General features: G+C 51.7%; 1 protein-coding gene across 1 annotated transcript in view; it reads right to left on the bottom strand.

Moving 5' to 3' along the window:
• The window catches only part of PCDH1 (protocadherin 1), an 80,293-nt gene extending 67,764 nt beyond the window's left edge, over positions 1-12,529 (bottom strand). Inside the window, 1 exon segment of the mRNA XM_033154256.1 lies at positions 12,252-12,529. The gene's annotated coding sequence lies outside the window, so the exon portion shown is untranslated.
• Between the last annotated feature and the right edge of the window lie 1,500 nt (positions 12,530-14,029).

Here is a 14,029-nt window from a genome sequence, read left to right as displayed (position 1 = left end):
TTCCTTTCTCAGAAAGGATCTTCAAACGATATCTTGCTTACATCCAAACAAAGTCATTACCCAACTTCAGCTCAGCCTAACCAATAACATCCCAAAGAGCAACCCAAGCTCACTTCCTCCAAACAGTGTGCAGCGCATTGAAGTCACAACATACCATCTGCCTACCATCCTGTTTACCAGCCTCAATGACCCAGACTTCCTCCCACTCATCATTCCTCCTCCTCCTCCTCCTCTTCTAAATAACTCCACTATCCATACATGATACGGCACCAACTTCCCAGGCAATTATAGCAAAATAGAAAACAGGCAGTTATAACCCTTGTCATAGCAAACCTTGTGACAAATTAAAAAGAGCCTGCCCTAACATATGTGAGATTTTTTTGGGGGGTGGGAATTACCCCCTCCCCCAGCATTTCCTTAAAAACCAAAACCACACAACAGCTGAGTGGATAAAAACACAAGGCTAGCCAATATTACTAGCCAGTAGTAATGTACGGAAGTGAGAGCTGGACCATCAAGAAGGCTGATCGCCGAAGAATTGATGCTTTTGAATTATGGTGCTGGAGGAGACTCTTGAGAGTCCCATGGACTGCAAGAAGATCAAACCTATCCATTCTCAAGGAAATCGGCCCTGAGTGCTCACTAGAAGGACAGATCCTGAAGTTGAGGCTCCAGTACTTTGGCCACCTCATGAGAAGAGAAGACTCCCTGGAAAAGACCCTGATGTTGGGAAAGATGGAGGGCACAAGGAGAAGGGGACGACAGAGGATGATCTCATGGTTGGACAGTGTTCTCGAAGCTACTAACATGAGTTTGGCCAAACTGCGGGAAGCAGTGAAGGATAGGCGTGCCTGGCGTGCTCTGGTCCATGGGGTCACGAAGAGTCGGACACGACTGAACGACTGAACAACAACAAAAGCCAATATTATGGATGGGGAAGGTACCACTAGGATGGGAGCAATGGAACGCCCAATCTTAGTCACCATGGTCCAGCAGCAGGAGCTGCACTAGGGCCAGACCATGGCATTACCAAGGAGGCAGGTTTAGTCACTATCTGAAGGCTACCCCAGAAGGATACAGGTATCAACAAGGGTGTCCCATATGACTTTAAGGTGCTGCTCTGCAACGCCAGGTCAATGGCCAAGAAGACTTGATCATGGCTGGGGGATCTGATCAGGCACATGTAACAGAGACTTGGTTGGATGAAGCAGATGGGCCTGTTCTTGCTGCTGCTTGTCCACCAGGTTTCTCTTACACACAGCAGCCCAGGCCATGTGGGCAAGGAGAGGTGGATGCAGTGGTTTTTAGGAAGCCTTCCGTTTTCATCAGGTGTCCTGTTAAGGAGACCCAGTTCTCTGAGTGCATGTTCTACAACAGTGTTAGAAATTAGCCAAGCGCTGGGCACATTTTGCAACTGGCATGGGTCCAATAGTGACCACGTGGGGATCTCTGGATGCCAGGCTGGTGAATGGGAAGAGCAAAATGTCACTTAGATAAGGATCTGAAATATTTTCCTTCTAGCTTGAATTTGTTTTATTCTGGGTTGTTTTATTTGAGGTTTTAATGTGTTGTAAACCACTTTGAGATTTGTTCTTTAAAATATAAGATGCTATAGAAATGAAACTAACGACGACAAATTCCAGTTGTGGCGGGAAAAGGCCACCTAGACATTCCACTGTGGTGACTGTAACTTAGGTTTAAGGTGCCATTTGGCAATTAGATTATATATCTAATTATGGTATATATCTAGATTTCCTGCCCACCTAGCAGTTCAAAACCACATCAAAGTGCAAGTAGATAAATAGGTACCACTCCGGCTGGAAGGTAAACGGTATTTCTGTGCGCTGTTCTGGCTTGCCAGAAGCGGCTTAGTCATGCTGGCCACATGGCCAGGAAAAACTGTCTGCGGACAAATGTCGGCTCCCTCGGCCTATAGAGAGAGATGAGCATGCAACCCCTGAGTCGTTCACGACTGGACCTAACAGTCAGGGGTACCTTTACCTTTATATACCTAGATTATATAACACTACAGGTGAAACTTGAAAAAACACTGAACTATTTTGCAGGGCTGGTGTAACTTGTACTCTCTAAACCACAAGCCCAGCTCCTGAATAAAAATGATGGTGTTTATCAGTGCTTCTTCCCCATCACATTAATTTTTTTAAAATAAACTGGAGGAGGGGGGCATTAAGTAAGATCTGACTAAGGAAAATCATTAATCCTGCTGTCATTTTTTTTTCTTTGATTTTGGGTACAAACACTACTACCCAATCACAGCTACTCTCAAATGCTGAATTTCTGGTTTTGCTCTTACCCTTTGGGGCAGAAATCACTTCTTCACCAGGGAATGAACCAGGAAGTTTTTCTCTCTAGTCTTTCTTCCTAAACACGAACCATTGCTATGGGTTATTGTTGTTGTTGTTGTTCGGGAATAGTTGTTTTTGCTCCGGGTTGAAAACTGATGCCTGGACACCAGGTCAGCCCCAATGGAAGGGTAGGTGTGGTACAAGTGTCTTGGGGGCCAGCTTGACTGCCACTTACTCACCAGATCTAGTTATGTATACTCATGCATGTACTTTGCACACACAACCCCTGGGAAAATGGCTGCAGTTGCCTTGGGCAATGGAATGGGAAAGAGTGATGACTCATGGAGCACAAGTTACTGTTCATTTGAACAGGACTTGTGCAAGAGAACTTGGAGCGCAGCAAGACCAGTAGCAGAAACCTTTATTGGTGGTTATCTATCGTTTTTGCTTTGTATTTATATACTTCAGCCTAGATTGTTTTTGTTTTTTGTAATATTTAATTTATTCTGTTTGCTAAATTGTTGGTTTTTGACATTTTATGTTTGCATAGCATATATATTTTATATATTTGTATTTCCAGTGTCCTCTATTTTAATATTTTCAAATTTTACTGTAAACTGCTTTGGGCACAGCTCAATGTGAGAAAGCGGCATATAAGTCAAATCAATCAAGCAATTTCCTGGTGAATTGGGTAGAAGGGCACGATATACATTTAATAAAATAAATAACTAGCCATTTAGACATCAGACACCAAAATGCCTTGGATAAGGCATCACTGCTGATTAAACCCTTCTTAGCAGACATAAGTACTCTGGGCATTCATGGGACTTTAGGCAGAATTTGTACTTTGCTGTCTTGGAACTACCCAAGATGATACCCAAATGGGAAGCAGCTAGTAAGTGGTGTGATCTGTGGATGCAAACCTACAGATAATAATAATAATAATAATAATAATAATAATAATAATAGGCAAACTGAGAGCTACTTGCGATTTCTTTACATTTGAAAGGACCTCAGTGGGAGTTGTTGCCTAGCAACAGCCAGCAAAGACAGATTGTTCCCGTCCAGGTCTGAGTGAGATCCAGCTGCTCAGACCCACTTCCCTGCCTCACTGGATTTGACAGGAGCTCCTGGATGGCATGATACCAGGGAAGAACCAAGGAAGGGGCAGAAAATGCTGCCTGGATAAGGCTGGTTCCTGGACTTGAGAGGTGGGGAACCCTTCTCAGCCTCCTCCCCTTGCACAGTCCCTCCTGCCCTCCAGATCTCTAGTCCTTCATCCCAGTCCCTTCTGCCTGCTCCGTTTACTTTCTCCTGATTAGCTGCCTCCCTATTCCTGTCCCATTTCCTTTCACTGGACTCCTTTCATCGCTAACCCTGCGTGATCCAGCACTTTCTCAGCCCAATCCGTTTCTCTGTTCTGTATCAGGAAGTTGACCAAGCATTAGGCATACACACACTCCTACAACAACGAGCTACAGGCAGGGGCGGAGCAAGGGGGTACGTCCGCCCCGGATGCCAACTTGGAGGGGGTGACACTCGGCACGCCCCCCGTGATGCCCAAGCCGCAGGCAGGTAGAAAGGGTGCGCCGACGGCTTGCTCACAAACCTGCTCGGCGTGCGCTTTGCTTTTTCCAGTGGAGGCGAGGGGTGGGCCAGGGAGGGGCGGTTTGCCAGCGGCGCTGCTCCGTAGCGCACATGTGCAGCGTCGCTACGGAGCGACACCCCACCCCCGGGTGCCCCTGGGTGGCCAAGCGGCTTCCTTCGCCACTGGCAACAGGTAAGCTGAAGGCACGTGCCATTGCTTGCTCTGCACCAAAGCATACCCCAATACTCCTCTCTTGGCATTTAATTCCCTTCTCCTCAGCTTCCTACTGTGCCCTGAAAGGATCCCAGAAATGCCACCCTATATCCCACCAGCATCATCCACTAAACTAAGGATGATGACAAAAGCAGAGGCCCTTCAAATGTCAGACTCCAACCCCCATCAACCCCAGGCCAGCATAGCCAACGGTCATGGAGACGGAAGTTGTAGTCCAAAAATATTTGGAGGGCCCACCACTGCACAAAACACATACTGATAATCTTATGTCCTTGTTTTATTCCTTCCACCTAACTACCTGGCCTCTGCAATGTGTTGTGCTCTCAAACTGTGAATATTTAATTGTTTAATTGTTTGCAGCGCTTATGTGCTGCCCTGTAACCATGTTACCTGAGTGGCTTACAACAATCCAGCATTAAAATGTAATGACAAACCAGCAATAAACGATAAAAAATAGCACAAAATGTTTAGCAGCAGCAGCAGCTAATAAAACAGTATAATAAGATTCACAGCATTGCTAAAAGTATGCTGCAAATGGGGATTATAAATGCACAGGTCAAAAAATATTTATGATTCCTAAATCAAAATGCACAAGATTTTGCCTTCCACCAGTTCACACATCATGCTAACCAAAACCCTGACTTAGCATAAATGCATGAGCATGTGCACTCCCAGAGACGAGAACACAGCTGCTTTGCTCCTCCTCGGTTCCTCCTGCTGCATCACTGAGAGCTAAGCAATGGTTTGGTTTAGCATATCATCCGTACCTAGGTTCATAATTTGTCTCCTACAAAAAAAACACAAGCAGTAAGCCATAAAACAAACCATGGCTATAGCTCATCATTTGTCTGGAGAAAGGGAAACTATGAGCCCAGGTTCCAATGCCACACTAAGCCTAACCATGGCTTAGCTCACAGTGGCGCAGCAACAGGCACTGAGGAGCAGCAAAGCAGCAGCAATCTCCCCTGTGGGAAGGAACTCACATCGTTTGGCTTAGCACAGGGGTCCCCAAACCTACCTTTCGTCGGGCCGGAGGGCAGGGAAGCGCATGCCCATTCGCTTTTTCCAGCACGGCGCGGCACCGGAAATAGCTTTTGCGCATGCGCAAACGTCATTTCCGGTGCCACTTCTGGCACGGCGCACCGGAAATAGCTTGTGCATGTGTGTAAAACCCTCCACCGACCCAGAAGTGCACCGGAAATGATGTTTGCGCATGCACAAAAGCTATTTCCGGTGCCCCGCCGACCCGGAGGTGGGCAGCCACGCCACGCCAGTAAGAGTGGGCCGCGGCGCCGGCCAGATAACTGACATGCGCGGGCCTTAGTCTGGGGACCCCTGGCTGAACTGAGTCTGTACTGAGTTGCAACTGCATGGGGCTTTTGGACAATCTAGGAGCAATAGATTCCTAAGTGTTCTCTGCTTGGCTTTTATCTACTTGGATATAATCCCAATTTCATTTAGTTATAACTTCATTAGGGTCTTACATACAAGACCACATATGTGGAGATTAAGGCTGCTGTTTTATGGACAACTATTTGGAAGGAAGTCCCACTGAACAAAGTAGGGATTACAGTCTGGTCCTATGCATCTTTCTGAAGAACTGTTCAGAATTTACCAGAAAGAAAGAACTAGGCAATTTTTTAAGATGCTATTGTGGCAACTAGTTGGTATACAGTGGTACTGTACCTCGGTTTATGAACTGCCCTGTTTACGAACTATTCGGTTTACGAACTCTGCAAAACCGGAAGTAGCATTCTGGTTTGTGAACTTTACCTCGGTCGACGAACGGAAGCCGATCGGTGGAAGGACACCGGAGGCGGGAGGCCTCATATGGGAAAGTGCGCCTCGGTTTAAGAACAGATTTGGTTTAAGAACTGACTTCGGGAACGGATTAAGTTCGTAAACCGAGGTCCCACTGAATTGAATCCAACAAAGCATTTCTTTTTGTAATAAATAAATAAATATTCACCAAAATACACAAAGCCAATTAAAGATCGGAATAAAATACACAAAACCAATTAAAAACTGGAACAGAAACCAGACTAGAGCAAAGCAAGTGCCCTTAGAAACAGCAGTCAAAATAAACACAGCACGGAGATAGCCCTGCATATTGGGAGGGGGTGGGGTTTGCAGATGCAGTGGAAGTGGGCCTCCTTCATACGGAAGCCAACCTTGCCCCCCTCCCCCCCGCCCAGGATAAACTCTGAAGCAGTCCCTGCTATTACATCTTTATTGCTGCGGATGTTTGATTTCAATCCACCTTGCAGGTGAAATGTATGGACTCTGCCCCTCAGATAGGATGGGGTGGCTGTCTGTAAACTATAGAGATTATATCCTGATGGGCAGTACAGTAAAAAGGGGAGGGGCAGTGAGAAATGAGAGAAAGCCAAAATGTGGGAGGGATTTGCGAGGCGATAAAGTGGAAGGATGGAATCCCCCAATGGAGGCATGCTACAATACAGGGCAACGTTTTGCAACATGTATCACCCAGAAACACTTTGTACTTCGTACCCGGTATAGGCCAATGCAATGGAAGGAGCCCTGTTGAAACAAAGAGCTCCACTTCTAAACATTTAACGAACCCCAAGAAAACAGACAGAGAGAGCGATTCCTGAACTGCATTTCAGCCATCTAATAATGCAGCCAACATGGTAGGCCTGCAGTAAGGAGCAGGGAAAGGAACTCGTACTGCTGCCAATTCAATTCAGAGCCTAGCAACAGCAGAAATGTGAAGATAGGATAGCTAAGCCTTCCTTAAAGTCCATCGCATTAGGACTTCATGGAATAAAAATGAAACAATTGCATTTCATAACGTAATTTACCTGTGCAATCTGACCAGATGCAGGCAAAGGAAGATCGCTGACTCTGGGCACCGAGAAGTTCCCGAAGGAACTTCCCAGTGGATTGTAACCCCTCTTAATTACTAAAATAAAGTCACCATTTTGCATTTCCACCTCAAGCACCATATGCTGGCTAACAAATGGTCAAGGCTGCAGTGTCAGTTGTCACAGTAAAGAGGCCCATGGATTCTGCACACCGCCTTTGCCCTTGAGAAATTCATTGTTGATTACTTCATCCGTGTGCACACCCAGTAGAAACAAGCGCATCCATACACCCCTCTCTACCCATGTCCCCGTACAATATGAGCACACATGTGCATTATGAGCTCAAGCCCTTGCAGCATTCCTGCAGAATGATGCTCAACACACACCAGCTCAACACCAACCTTCAACACAGACTGTTCAATCCTCTCACAATAGGGCATTTTTTATTATTTTTGTGTGGTCTTAGAGAAGCCACATCTCACCCAGGAGAAGAAAACAAGCCAAAGCTCAAACCCTCTTGCCTAACAAATCCAGCTCCACCACTTCATTAGGCTCCTTCTGCAAAGCTTCCAAGCCAGAGTCAGGGTCAGAGCTTTAACCTTGTCGGAGCTGCTTGCCTAGTCTAGTCAGTGGTGGATTTGTGCACAAGCAAAATAAACTGTGACTTGGGGCCTCAGATTACGAGAGGCCTCTAAATTAAAAAAAACTAACTAACTAAACTAAATTTGGAGTTTTGCATAATTGGTTAATGAAGGAAATAGGAAAACAAACTCATTCTGATATGATAAAATATACTCAGTGGCTACACAATAATTTGTCATGTTGTGTTTATATATCTATTCAGAAGTAATAATGATATTGTTTTAATATATGCTAAGAAACCATATGGTATTTTCATATGCAAGCGGACTTATTGCAAGATTGTTAGGTTTTAGCTGCAACCTAGCCTATGCATCGGCATGTATACAAATTATTTCTAATTTCATGGTCTTTCTTGTTAGAATAATACAGTCTGGGTAATGCTCAGGGGCCTCTTAAAGCCGCCATAGCTTAGGGCCTCAGCATGTCTTAATCCAGCTCTGAATCCAGAGGCAGCCAACAGGGTGCACGCCAGGTATTTTGGAAGACCACTCCCATCGCTAAACATGGCCGTGTTGGCTGGGGTTGAGGATTATGGCTTTGGCCCATAATCCAGGACCTACTAGTCTTATTGCAAATCAGACTTTTGGCCAAAGGCCTATGCCGGCTGAGTTGCTTTCAAATCCCCAATGAAAGCAGCTGTTATCTACACCTGGTTTTGTCAATTTAGACCAGTTTTTCCTTCCTCTTACAACTGGCTTAGCAAGACCATTCTCCAACTCCTTTAGGTGTAAACACATCAGCATATACAAAACTATTCAGCAGGGCTTAGGCCTCCCGGCTCCTATTTTGGAAGTATGGCCACAAGCCGTTCTGCCTATAGGGATACAATGGTGGTGGTCTTATGTAGCATTTGATTCTGGGTAACACATAGATAACAGATCTGCCTTAAGGCAACTCAGAAAGCAATAAAGATTTCTTTAGAAGAACCCCGTGGGGTCACCAGCAGCTGGCAATGGCAGTTAGCTCATAACTCCCCCATCAAAATATCAAACCGCTCTACCTTACTAGAAGATCCTATAGGAACATCCTAGAATAAAAGCTCTCCGGCCAGCAGAACACACACTCAGGAACACCAGGAAGCACAAATGAGAATTGGGGCTTGGGGTTGAAATCAGATCGTGTTGTGCGCAAGGATACAAAACCCTTAAAAGAGCAGCTGCCTAATTCATGCAGCGATGATGGATAAAAGGCACAAACTTATTCTCTGGTCTCAAATATTGTGCTGGAAAGAATGCTTAGGTGTTGCTGCAGTTTTTTTAAAAATAATAATCATTGGTTAGGTAACACATAAGAAACATTCAGTACTAGCGCTGGGAAAATGAGAGGTCCCCAGATGCTAGACTAGAAACTTACAGGAACCACAAACGGGCAGAGGAAAATAGAGCATGATTCATAGTTAGCATCTGCATACAAGGCTGCATATAACCAGCTGCAAAAGGGGACTTCGCTTCACCCCACCCTTCCAGCCCCTCAAGGAGGTCGGGTTAACAGCAAATGGCAACAAGTAATCCGGCAACAATACAGTAAATGGCTTTTTGCACAATCAAATCCATACAGCCCCTTCTCGCAGGGCACACCTAACACATCCCTCACTCCCTAGGAACATCCTCATAGGATAACACACGCATCACATGCCCCTCCGCCACACGAAGGTGCATGCACCACCACCGCCACATCCCTCCAGTCTGCCTCACCCCCAGGGATACCCAGGGGCGCCTCTTTTCTGTGCACCTTCCGCGTCTCCCCCTCTTCCACCCATCATACTTCATCTGCGCACGCACACACATCGATTCACCGACTACATGCTACGGACGCGCGTTCTCACCAAATGCGTACGCCAGCGCTGAAACCCGGGTCTCCAACATGCATGCCTACTTCCTTTACATGCCCAACACCTGAAGTTCACCTCAGACCTGTCCGCTCTTGCATGCACACGCAGCCCATTCGCCTTCCTCCTCTTTCGTGCACATTCCCCAGCCTTCCCTCGGGCTGCCTTCTGCTCCTTTCCCCAAGCACTCCTCGGGGGTCTCTCTCCGAAGGAGGCGCATCTACGCCCGAACCCGCTGCAACGCAGCTCCCGTGCAGACGCTCCTCGAGACCCCAACCCCAGAGCAGCAATGCCCCGGACAGAGCGCGCGCGGGGGGGTGGGGGGGAACCTGGCAAGGGCGAGAATGCAACGCACTTTTCACCCGGGGAAGAGGAGGCGCGCTTGGAGCGAAGCACGAGCGCCAGCCAGGGCAGCTGCCAGCCTCGCCCGCGCCGCGCCCCCCCTCCCCTCGCCGCACCAGCAAAACACGCGCAGTCCGAAAAGGCGCTTGCAGGGATGCCACATCCCCGGAGCCCGCACACAGGCAGGGCATTCCGGGGCAGAGGCAAGCGTCGGGGCGGGGGGGGGGGTTCACACGAGCGAAGCGGAGTTCTCCCCCCCCCGCCCCACTCCAGCACCCAACAAGTGGCAGGAGGCGAGGGTGCTTCGGTCCTGGCAGGAGCCCGACTACTTGCCCCCCTTTCTGATCCGGGAGGGGGCGCACACAGCGCATCGGGGTGCAGCCATCGGGGGAGAAGCCAGGCGTCGCCCACAAACGCCTCCCTGTCCCCGTCTCCCCGCTGCTTCTCGCCTGTCACGGGAGGGGGGGGGGGTTAGCAATGTGCGCGGAGCCCTCACTGTCCCCCCCACCCCACCCCGGGGAACTGCTTCCGATTTCGGGGGCGCTCCCGTATCCGCAGATTGGAAAAAGATTCATTGAGACCCCGATCCGTGAAAAAGGAGGTGCCGAAAAGGAGGGGGAGAGAATGAATCGAATTGGCTCCGGGAGGGAGAGCAGCAACGGAGGCGCCGCAGCTGGGGGGGGGGGCGCGAAGCAGCTGGATGCGGCGAGAGGAGGAAGGATCCGGCGCAGGACCGCAGGCGAGTCGCCTACCGGCTGGAGCAAAAACTTGACCCCCCACAAGCTGCCTACCAAGTATCCCCATCCTCGCCCCCCCCCACCCATCCCTCGTCCGTCAGTCTTCGGGGAGCTGCTTCTGCAAGCTGCGCGGCTGCTCGCCTGCCTCTGCTCCCCGCCACCCGCAGCCTCGACCGGGCGCCTTCCTTCCTTGCTTGCTTCCCTCCAGCCCGGCGCCCGCATTCCGACACAGCCGCGAGCCGAGCGCGGTCCTCCGCCGCGGGGTCCGCCCTGCCCGCCCGCCACGCCGAGCTTCCTTACTTAGCTGCGCCCCGCGCACAGCCGCCCGGGGCTTCCTCCTCGCTCGCCGCTCCTCGCCGGGCATCTTCGCCTCCCGCCGCCGCCGCCTGCCCGCTGCTCTCCGCAGCAAATCCGCGAGCAGCAGCCGGGCTCTCCGAGCCCCCAGCGCCGTCGCGCTCCGCTCCAAATCCGCTCCGCTCAGTCCGTTCCAACCGAAGGAAGCCCTCCCTCCTGCCCCGCTCGCCCGCGCCAGGAGCCCAGCCAAGCAGCCGCTGCTGCCGGGGCGCGCGCCGAGCCGGGCTGTGTCCGAGCCGGAGCTGCTCTCTCGGTGTGTGTGAGGAGGAAGTGCAGGGGAAGCGCAGCCCAGGGATTGCATCGCCCTCCCCACCACCCTTTCCTCGCGCGCGCGCGCGCGCGCGCCGCCGTCTCCCTCTCCTCGCTCACTCACTCCCTCCCGGCTGGCCTCCTCCTCCTCCTCCTCCTCGTCCTCGCTGCCCGGGGAGAGGGAGGCGGAGCTCCGGCGCCCTGGCAGAGCCGGTGCCCAACCGAAGCTCCGCGCGGAGGTGGCCGCAGCGCCAGCGACCCAGCCAGTCTCGCGTGCCTTATTAGCCGAGCCGGCCCAGCCGCGCGCTCGCCTCCGAGGAAGGGGACAAGCCCTCCCCGAGCGCCTGCGGGAGCATCATCGCGACCCGCGCGCCGCCCGCCGCCCAGTTCCTCGGGCACCCTGTTCGCGGCCACTGACTTGCCTGCTTTGGTGGGGGGGGAGCGATGGGCAGCCCCGCGCTGCCGGGGGGAATTCGCGGCGAGATGCCCGGCCGGCCGGCCTCCCGCCACGCGGATTTGCCGCCCGTCGCTGCAGCTGCCCGAGCCGCGAGGTCGCGCGCCGGCGCCCGGCAGCAGGAGGCGTCCCACTCGGCGGGGAGCGCAGGAACGCGGCGGCGGCCACGGCCACTAGGGGCGCGCGAGGCCTGCTCCCCACGAGGCGCGGACGAGGCCTGCTGGCCGGAGCCGCTTGGAGCGCCGCGCCGCCTGCCCGCCGTTCGCTCTCCCCGCGTGACTCCCGCTGACCTTGCCCCCGCGAGCCCTGCCGCCCGCCCGCGCGCCCTCCCCTCCTCCTCCTCCTCCTCCCTCGCTCTCCTCGCGGCCGGTTCCGGTGAGTCACCCGCGCGTCTCCGGCTGCACCTGCCGGGGGAGGAGGGAGCGAGTTGGGACTGCGCACCTGCCCAGCAGCCCGCCCTTCCCCCTCGCCACGACTGCAGCAACCCTGGAGGAGCGGGTTGGCCAATGCCCCTCGGGGAAAGCAGCCCAAGGAATCGCGCGGCGGGGCGGCCGTCGGGATCCGTCCCCCGCAGGCCCTTTTGGGAGGGCGGGCGAGGGGCTTCCAGGGAGAACTCCTGGCTGGCGAGGCCAAGATGGTTGCCAGCTGCCCCGGCGGCCTCCAGGGTGGCCGATAAAACAGCAGAGACTCACGCGCGGGGAAGCGGCTGCCGAGCGCCGTCTCCTCTGCACCTTTAAGCAGCAAGGGCCCTGGCTCTGCCAGTGGTCCGGATTTCCAAGCTGGGTTCTGGTTCTTTGCCAAGGACTGAGCGCGCTCGTTAACATTCAGCCTGGCGCTCCGGGTGCCAAGCTGCCAGGCTCCAGAGATTCCTGGCTCTTGGGGCCCCGGCAGGCCGGCCACGTCAGGCAGCTCAGCAGGCGCCTTGCGGAGCCCTACCGGTGTCGGGGGCTGCCGGGCTGCCCTGCTGGCGAGCAGGGGGGGGGGGGGGGGGTAGAAGGCGGCTCCCAAGTCTGCGAGGTGTACTTTCTTAGCATCGTTAGGAGCAGATTATGGGCAGAGCCAACCTGTTAAAAACACGTGTTGCTTCTTTCCTGCAGCTCCAGATTTTTTACATGCTGCTCAGCTCTATGAACCTGTTGCGCAGCACAGCCCCCGCGATCCTTCTTCCCATACATGCTTCATTCGCCTTCCATAACCCACTGCACCATCTAGAGGCCGCTTTGTCTTTCAGTGGGCTTTATGTGAATTTGAGTCCTTGGTGTGTGTGTGTGTGTGTGTGTGTGTGTGTGTGTGTGAGAGAGAGAGAGAGAGAGAGAGAGAGAGAGAGAGAGAGAGAGTATCTCTGCACCTTTCAGGGAGAGAGGGGTCTTGTGAGGAATGTGAGTTTCTTATCAAAAGACTCCCCCCCCAAAAAAAGAGAGAGTGTCTCTTAAGGATTCCTGCTGCTCCTCTTTGCTCCTACTCATCTCTCCAGGCTAATCCTCTACTCCTTGCTTGCTCCAGGCTTTTCTGCTACTGCCCACTGCTCTGGAGCTATATGTTTATCTCCCCCCCCCTTTGTTTCATTTCATCTTAAATTAAATCATATCCAAGGCTTGAAGTTTGCTTTTCCTTAGTACATCACCCGATGCTGATGTTTGGAAAAAGCAACACACTGCAGTGGAACTTGGCCACTTCCAGCTTTTTAGTTTGATCTTCACCCAGTACTGAACTCTGACCCCAATTAGGATGGCGTTTGCATGTTCCCATTGTAGCTACAAATCTGGCTAAAGTAATGTGCCTTTTGCCCAGCCCAGCCTCAACGGACTTTGCTCTGTTTGCTTTGTAGGTAGGCCTGCAAGGCTTTGTTTGCATAAGATACCCAGGTAACCGGTGTTGAGGCCGCACCTGCGTTAGAGAATGGGGAAGGGTTATTCTAGTTGGGTGTTAAGACTAGGAACCATGCAGCTGGTATTAAAAAGTTACTTTTTTCCCCTTTTGTTTTCTGTCCGCTTCAAAAGCTTGCTGGAGCATCAAGGATGTTGATGGGTTGAGATCATGTTCAGCTACATGGTCTTCCCAGAAGTACGGTACACTTCCCGTTCCTGTTCCTTCAGGTGTTTCCAGTTCTTAAAAGAGAATGAGTGTTAACGCTAAGACAGATTTATGAGGAGGGAGATTGAAGTAGCAACGTCCCTCCTCTTAACTCACACAAGAGTCAAAAGGAGGGAGGTTGTCACTTGATTTTCCCTCCTTTGAAATCTGTCCCATTAATTAACTGCCATTAATTTCCTAGTGGATGGTGTTCAGAGGGCTGCATTTGTTTATCTCCCGCTGCAGTCCTTGAGTGGCACGACCCTCCGCATTTGCCACCCGAGGAAGCTCCTTGCCTGTGCCTTGTGGGTACAGCTGTTTGTGACTGGAATAGAAAAGGCCCTGCCCATGTCCTTCAGCCTGGTTCCTACTGTGTTCAAGGGGAGGAAGCAAATCT

The sequence above is a fragment of the Lacerta agilis genome, chromosome 7 (assembly GCF_009819535.1).
Source record: "Lacerta agilis isolate rLacAgi1 chromosome 7, rLacAgi1.pri, whole genome shotgun sequence".
NCBI classification, from domain to species: Eukaryota; Metazoa; Chordata; class Lepidosauria; order Squamata; family Lacertidae; genus Lacerta; species Lacerta agilis.
Note: the sequence above shows the minus strand (reverse complement) of the source record. Positions and strands in the feature narration are given on the sequence as shown.